This window comes from Physeter macrocephalus, chromosome 7 (assembly GCF_002837175.3).
Source record: "Physeter macrocephalus isolate SW-GA chromosome 7, ASM283717v5, whole genome shotgun sequence".
In the NCBI taxonomy this organism is placed as follows: domain Eukaryota; kingdom Metazoa; phylum Chordata; class Mammalia; order Artiodactyla; family Physeteridae; genus Physeter; species Physeter macrocephalus.
In genome coordinates, this window is record NC_041220.1 from 152,561,483 (window position 1) to 152,569,154 (window position 7,672).

Consider the following 7,672-nt stretch of genomic DNA (forward strand, 5'->3'; position numbering starts at 1 on the left):
AATGAAAGAAACGAATAGAACAGCAGTGCAATAACTGGCTAACTCAAGGAGAAGGAAGATAAGGGTACCTGCCATCACCTTTTCTGTTCAGTGTTGTTCTGCAAACCTTAGAAAGTGAACTAAGGGGTTTTTTAAAAAATTTTATACAGATGTAGATACAGATACTATACATATGTATATATATATGTATATATACTTGTGTGTACACATATATATAATATAAATATCTATCTTCAGATAGATAGAAATATGCACACGTAAATACAGATATATATTTTAATGGAAGACAACATTTTCATAATTTGCAGACATACGCCTGTCAAATCATAAAAATACTAACTGAATCTACAAACCAACTCTTGGAACTAATAAGAGACTTTGGCAAGGTTTTGGGATACAAGATCAAAATGCAAACATGGAAAGGCTCCTACATGCCAGCAAAAATCAGCTGGAAAAAAAATGTCAATAATCCCATTCACAATAGCATCAAAGAGTATGTTACCTAGGCTTAAATCAAATAATGGAAGTACAAGATCTATATGGAGAAGATGATATGGACATAAAATAAGATCTAGCAATCTCACTCCTAAGTATTTAGCCCTCAAGAGATAAAAACTTACACATATGCATACAGAAGCTCTATTTATAGTCACCGAAACCTGGAAATAACAGAAATGTCCGCCTGGTGAGTGCAAAATAGGGCACATCTATACAATGGAACAGTACTCAGCAGTAAAGTGAAATGAACTACTGGTACACACAACAACTTGGATCAATCGCAAAGGCATTACGAGTGAAAGAAGGCAGTCTTAAAAGGTTTCATACTGTATGAGTTCATTTATACAACATTCTCCAAGAGAAAACTATTACATCGGAAAACAGATCAGTGGTTGCAGGGCCTGGGGGCAGGGGAGGTTGTCACTGCAAAGGGACACAATGAGGGCATTGGGGGCATGATGAAACTGTTCTGTATCCTGATTTGGGTGGTGGTTATATGAATCGACGTATGTGTTAGAATGACTACAACTGTCCGTATTTAAAAGTCAATTTTACCATGTGTAACGTGTTAACTGAGAAAATAAAGTTTACAACTAAAAGAACATGTTTTAAGAGGAAGGCCGAAAAAACTGTACACGATGCAATGGGAAGATAACTCAATCTGGCAAAGATGCCATTCTCCCCAGATGAATCTGTAAATTCACTGGAGTTCACAAATACCCAACAGAGTTTTAATGAAATTTGACACATTGATACTAAAATGCCTAAGGGAGAATAAAGACCTGGGTATAGCCATTTGGAGACAACTTGAAAGGAAGGAGCAAGGACATGCCCTACTGCATACCAAGCATTCTTATAAATCTCTAGGAATTAGAACAATGAGGAGGTGGTACAGGGATAAATAAACAGATCTTGAAGGGGTGACATAGGTATACCAGGAGCCATTCATAAATGGCTCTTCATTTATATAAAGAGCTTAGATAGGTACAGACAGACAGACAGATCTCTATTTAGTTCCTCCCTTACTGCAGGCACAAACATTAACTCCAGTTGTATTCAAGTCCTAAACGTGCAAAGAAAAACTTGAAAAGAGAATATAAAGTGTTTGTACAAATCAATTTTTTAAAAAAACAGAAAAAATAAGCAAAGGATATGAAAAGGTGTGCTCTCAACAGCCATCAGTAAAATACAAATCAAAGCAATAAAATTCTATTTCACGCCCATCGTATATGCAAACACGTAAGTCTGGCATACAAAGTGCTGGCAAGGATGGGGGAAATGGACTTTTCCAATAGTTTTTTTGAGAGCAGTTTTAGGTCAACAGAAAAATGTCAGCAAGCACAGAGAGTTCCCATGTACAAACCGCCTGCACAGTTAACGCCCTGCATTAGTGTGGTACTTTTGTAACAACTGACAAACCAATGTTAATACATCCTTATTAACTGAACTCCATAGCTTGCATGAGAGTTCACTCTCTGTGTTGTACATTTTATGTTTTGACAAAGGCATAACGTCATGTATCCACCATTACAGTGTCAAACAGAATAGTTTCACTGCCCTGAAAATCCTCTGTGCTCCAGCTCTAGTCACCCCTCCCTCCCACCCCAGCCCCTGGCAACCACTGATCTCTGTACAGTCTTTATGGTTTTGCCTTCTCCAGAATGTCATAGAGTTGGAACCATACAGTCTTTTCGGACGGGCTTCTTTCACTTAGCAATAGGCGTGTCAGCTTCCTCCATGGCTTGTCATGGCTTCGTAGCTCATCTTTATGTTGCTGAACAATATACTCCACTGTGTGGATGAACCACAGTCTTTTTATCCATTCACCTACTGAAGGGCAACTTGCTTGCCATGAATTTCTGACAATTATGAATAAGTGGACTTTTTATACACCGTTGGCAGGAAGACAACATCCTACAACCACTTCAGAGGAAAGCTGGCAACATTGAGCGAAGCCAAAGACGTGCACACGCAGAGCTCAGAACTTCCGTCGCTGGGCACACACATCACCAAGTGGACTTTTTATACACCGTTGGCAGGAAGACAACATCCTACAACCACTTCAGAGGAAAGCTGGCAACATCGAGCGAAGCCAAAGACGTGCACACGCAGAGCTCAGAACTTCCGTCGCTGGACACACATCACCGAGAAACTCAGGCAAGGAAGCGTACAGAAAAATGTTCATTAAGCAGTCTCTGTAACAGAGAAAACTGCAAACAAAATAAAACTGTGTCAGTGAGAGAAGCGGAACGGCAGACAATTCTCCATGGGTCTCCCTCAAACTGCTGCACGTCCTGCCAGCAGAAGCCCTGATGGCTTTTGCTCTGGACTGCCTTTTCAAGGGTGTCTGTGTAGTGAATAGCCTCAGAAGACAGAGGCTGTGTCTCCCTCTGAAGCACAGTTTTGGCAGAATGCTTCCTGCCCATCGTAAATGATTTGGATTTCCTAAGACCAGGGCTCCTCAGCTGTGACACAGACCCACCCACTGCATGTGCAGCAACCACGTGGGTCCCTCTGGGTCGCCCCGCGGAGAACAGGTGCAGACATGAAGCTCATGCTGCTTGCTGTGAGTGAGGGATGAAGCCTTTGTCTCTGACCCAGGAGACCTGTGTCCCCTGTCAGCATCCGTGGACCTGTGGCACCTAACCTGTTAGCGTGAAAGTAGGGTCAAACCTCAGACCCTCTTGACAAATGGATGAATAAAATTTTGAAAACATTTGTACAATAGGCTACTGTGTGACGGTTAGTATAAATAAAATGACAGGAATCCATGTGGATAAATCTCAATCTATTTTTAGGGGGACATGAGTAAACCACAAAAATTCCTCCAGCATTTCTGTAAAATACGTGCTGTTTTTGGATACACACATATGTGTCAAACACACGTGAATTCACACATAATCTTCAGAGCAATGGTTAACTCAAGAGAAGCAGGATGGGGAACTGAACCAGAAAGCTTTTTAATCTTATGCAAATATGTCAAAGTGTTGACATTTTTTCATTCTTTCATCTGGGTATAGAGGTTTTCTAGGTAGGTCCACAGTCCTTACCTGCAATTCTGAAAAGTTTGTTCTTAATTTTTGCACCAAAACTTACATGGCGGCAAAAACCTAAATGAAATGAGGGAAGCAATGACAGTCTTTGTTGGCTGCGCTGGTGTGAATACGCGTACAATTCATTGCAGAGATCTGAATGTGTCCGGTAATGGTCTGCTTCCAGACCCTGGTGGTATGGGATTCACGATGGCTTCGGCCCATATTTCACCTTTCCAAAATCTGGAAAAGTTTGAGTTCTAAAAGCCCCTAGTCTCCAGGGTTTGGGGTAAGGGCTTTAGTCTTGAAATATCCTCTTGCAATTTTATATGTGTATTTATTTCATCATTTAAAGATATTAAAATGAGGGGAGAAAAAGCTCCAGCACTTCTCCAACACGTGAAACCAAGTTTGCATCACATAACACACACGATTCTCCAGGAAACAGAGCAGAAGCCTATGGGTGGGGCCCACAGGAGGACACCTCAGCCCGGTGTCCACTCCTAGCCTCACGGCAGCAGGGAGAATCTGTCCCCTGTGCACAGCATGCAGAGGACCCTTCTGGATCTGACCTCTTGCTTTAATAATTACTGGAGCATGTTCTAGAAAACCAAGATATTATTTTTTAAATGTGGCAAGATAGGGTCATACAGGATTTTTCCTGTAACTGTGAAAGAACTAATACCTATTGCAGGTCACACGGTTGCCCTTCAGATTCCTGCTTGACTATTAAAAGCACGCCTGTTCCCAGCGCACCGGCTCCCCAGGTGGCGAACACCCTTGAGCCTTTGTGTCCTAGAAGAGGATGCCTCCCAGGACCGACTTCACAGCCTCCTGGGCCAGCCACTGCTGCAGCACCCAGTCCTGCGCAGGCTCTGACCGGCTCCGTGAAGCCCCTCCCCACCTCCTCGCAGCCCCATGCTATGGCCCCTGCATGCCTTCTAAGAGCTTCTCTTGAGGCTAACGCATGAGACAGCCTGGGCGTCAGTTCACAACCCACACCGTGTGACCCAAAGATGGAGGGAAGTGGTTGTCCCACAAGGGCAAATGTGTGATCAGGGCGGGTGTGGAGCCAATCGACAGACGCGTCTCTCTTCCCCGCGCTGGCTGGACCGTCTGAAAGACATCCCGTATGACTTCCCAGTCAGTCTCAGTGAAGGAATCAGCTAGTGCCCAGCCCTGGTGGCCGAGGCGACACATCATTCTTGCATGCGCACCCCTCCCTGTGTTCCTGCCGGACCCTCTCTGTCTCTGCCCCTGCCCGTGGGGGTTACTCTCCCCAGTAGAGCGTCCTGCAAAAGCCTTTATCTCGGGCTCATCCTCTGGGAGACCTAAGCCGAAAGAGTCTTGGTACCACGCTCACGTTACTAGGTCCAGGTATTTGGGGAAGGGAAGAGGCTTTTATCGTAACTTAAAAAAACAAAACAAAAAAAATTACAGGTAATCGCACAAAATCGGGCAAATCTAGGTGCTGTGCTGCTCTCTACTTTTGGGCGCCATCTCTACCCGTGGCAGTGAAGGTGTTCCCCCCGAAGACCCTGTCTTCTTCCAAAGCACTCACCTGAAGTGCCTTCAACTGCAACTGACTTACAAACCTGCCCGGGTCACTGAAATACGCCCATGGTTTCTGGACATTTCCGTTTATGATAGCTCTGTTTAATTTATGCCTTTGGGCACTGTGTTTATAGTTAACGGTACTGTGCTATATACATGGAAGTTGCTAAGAGAATAAATCTTAAAAGAGACCACCAAAAAGAAATGGGAAGTATGTGTCGTGATGGAGGCGTCAGCTCCCCCCACAGCGACAATCACACTGCAATATATACATCTATCAAAACCACGTAAGTTTGTACACCTTAAACTTATACACTGTTAGATGTCAGTTACATCTCAATACAGCTGGGAAAAAGGATAATTTATGCCTGTGAGAGGTGGGACTTTTTTTTTTTTCAGAGCGAGTTCCCGCTTTGCATCCCTGCTCCCCGTGACGAGCTTGCGTCGATGCATCCAGATTTTTCCGACAATTGGTCATAGGAGCCAGCAGACTGGGGCCTCGGCGTCGCTTCTGTGACCCCGAAGCAGCGGAAATAAAGTAACTGATCTGCTGGAGGAACACACCCTCTGGCCTGGATGCCTCTGCTTGGTGTCTTAACGCCTCCTGAGCAACACCAAATTCAAACAGCGGTAACTAAGCCGCTCTTGCCTTCCCCTGTGAGCCTCCTTGTCGGCACCAAACTTAACTTTTCCTCCTGCCTTCAGCCATGTTCTGTGAAGCCGTAATTAGAACTCAGTGTCTTCTTAGGACGCTTTTATTGCGGCATGTTTGTCCTGCCCCCTGCCATCTTATTATGTTATCTTGCCAAATGCCAGAGAAACAAGAAACAGATGTTCCAAACAGGACACACCAGAGAGGGAATTTCCTTCAGCAACTATGACAAGGAAGCTCTCAGGACTCCACGCTGCCCGTCACTGGTAAGGTATGGAGCCCTGAACGCACAGGGCAGTGAGAGGCTCCTACAAAATGCAGGGCTAAGTTTACCTCTGTGGAGTAATGTGGAAAGAAAAGAAAATGCAGTTTAAAAAAAAACAGGAAACTAGACGTCAAATGTCTCTAATTACAAATGATTTGAGATAATATCCAAATGTCTTTGTGAAAAATGATTCGCAAAAATGTTTGGAATTAAGTATACATTTTTGCAAACAAATATTTTTTTCTTGGCTGGTGTAGCTGGGATGCATTTCAGTGGACTTTTCTATGTGACAGATTGAGCTCTGCGTTTTCCATACCGACGTATACAAAAAGTCTCACCTTACCGTATGCGGGGAAGAAGAATGGGAACGAGAATAAAAATAAGGAGCAGGAAATAGGAATTTATAAAGTCCCGGTTGGTTCATTTAAATATATTTAAAGACAGAGCTATTAGATTATGTCAGGGAACTCGGTGCCTGTTTTTAGAAATATAAACGGGGGGCTTCCCTGGTGGCGCAGTGGTTGAGAGTCCGCCTGCCGATGCAGGGGACACGGGTTCGTGCCCCGGTCCAGGAAGAACCCACGTGCCGCGGAGCGGCTGGGCCCGTGAGCCATGGCCGCTGGGCCTGCGCGTCCGGAGCCTGTGCTCCACAACGGGAGAGGCCACGGCAGTGAGAGGCCCGCGTACCGAAAAAAAAAAGAAATACAAACAGGAATAATTAAAAACACAGCTCTCAGGCTTCCAGTTCAAGAAAGGAGACAGCACAGACTTTACATTATTTCTCTCTTACAACTTTTTAAATTGATGGTAAATGAGTGATTAAAAATAACAAATCCACAGCAACAAAATTTTACGGTATTAAGTTATTAACAGATGTGCAATTTCAACAGGATTCTAGATCAGGGTTTCTCAGCCACGGCACTGCTGACATTTGGGACCAGATATCTAGGTGGTAGAGGCTGCCCTGAGCATGGTAGGTTGAGCAGCATCTCTGACCTCTACCCACTAGACGCCAGGAGCATCTTCCCCTCACCCCCAATTAAAACAATCCAAACATCTCTCCACACACTGTCAAGTATCCCCTGGGGGAACCACTGCCCTGGTTAAGAACCACTGGTCTCAAGACACAGAGCAAATGGAGGAATATTTAGTCACACAGCTGAGCAGAGGAGACCCGCAGCCCAGAAGATTTACAGAGGGCATGAGAACGCAGGAGACAGGCCAGCCGTATGTCACAGCACCGAAGAAAGTCCTAACAAGGATGCTAGAGAGCCACACTCAGCCTCACACACACACACACACACACACACACACACTCTCTCTCACACACACACTCTCTAGGCAGAAAAGCATGCAGCCAAACATATCCATTCCTGAGGAGAGAGTGCTCTTCCCAGAAAATTAAACAAAGAAGTCAATCAGCTAGGAAGAGTATCAAAATTGTAGCACTGGAACAAATGCCAACTCAAATTGAAGCTGCCAGCCAATAAGCCCCTTCCACATGCACGGAGCCTTCAGCCTCCTTTCTATTGCGAAATGGGATGAGCAAGAATCAGGAGGCATTTGAGGAAAGCCTGGACTACGAAAGAGAAGGACTAAGATAAAAACTGGGGCTTCCCTGGTGGCGCAGTGGTTGAGAGTCTGCCTGCCAGTGCAGGGGACACGGGTTCG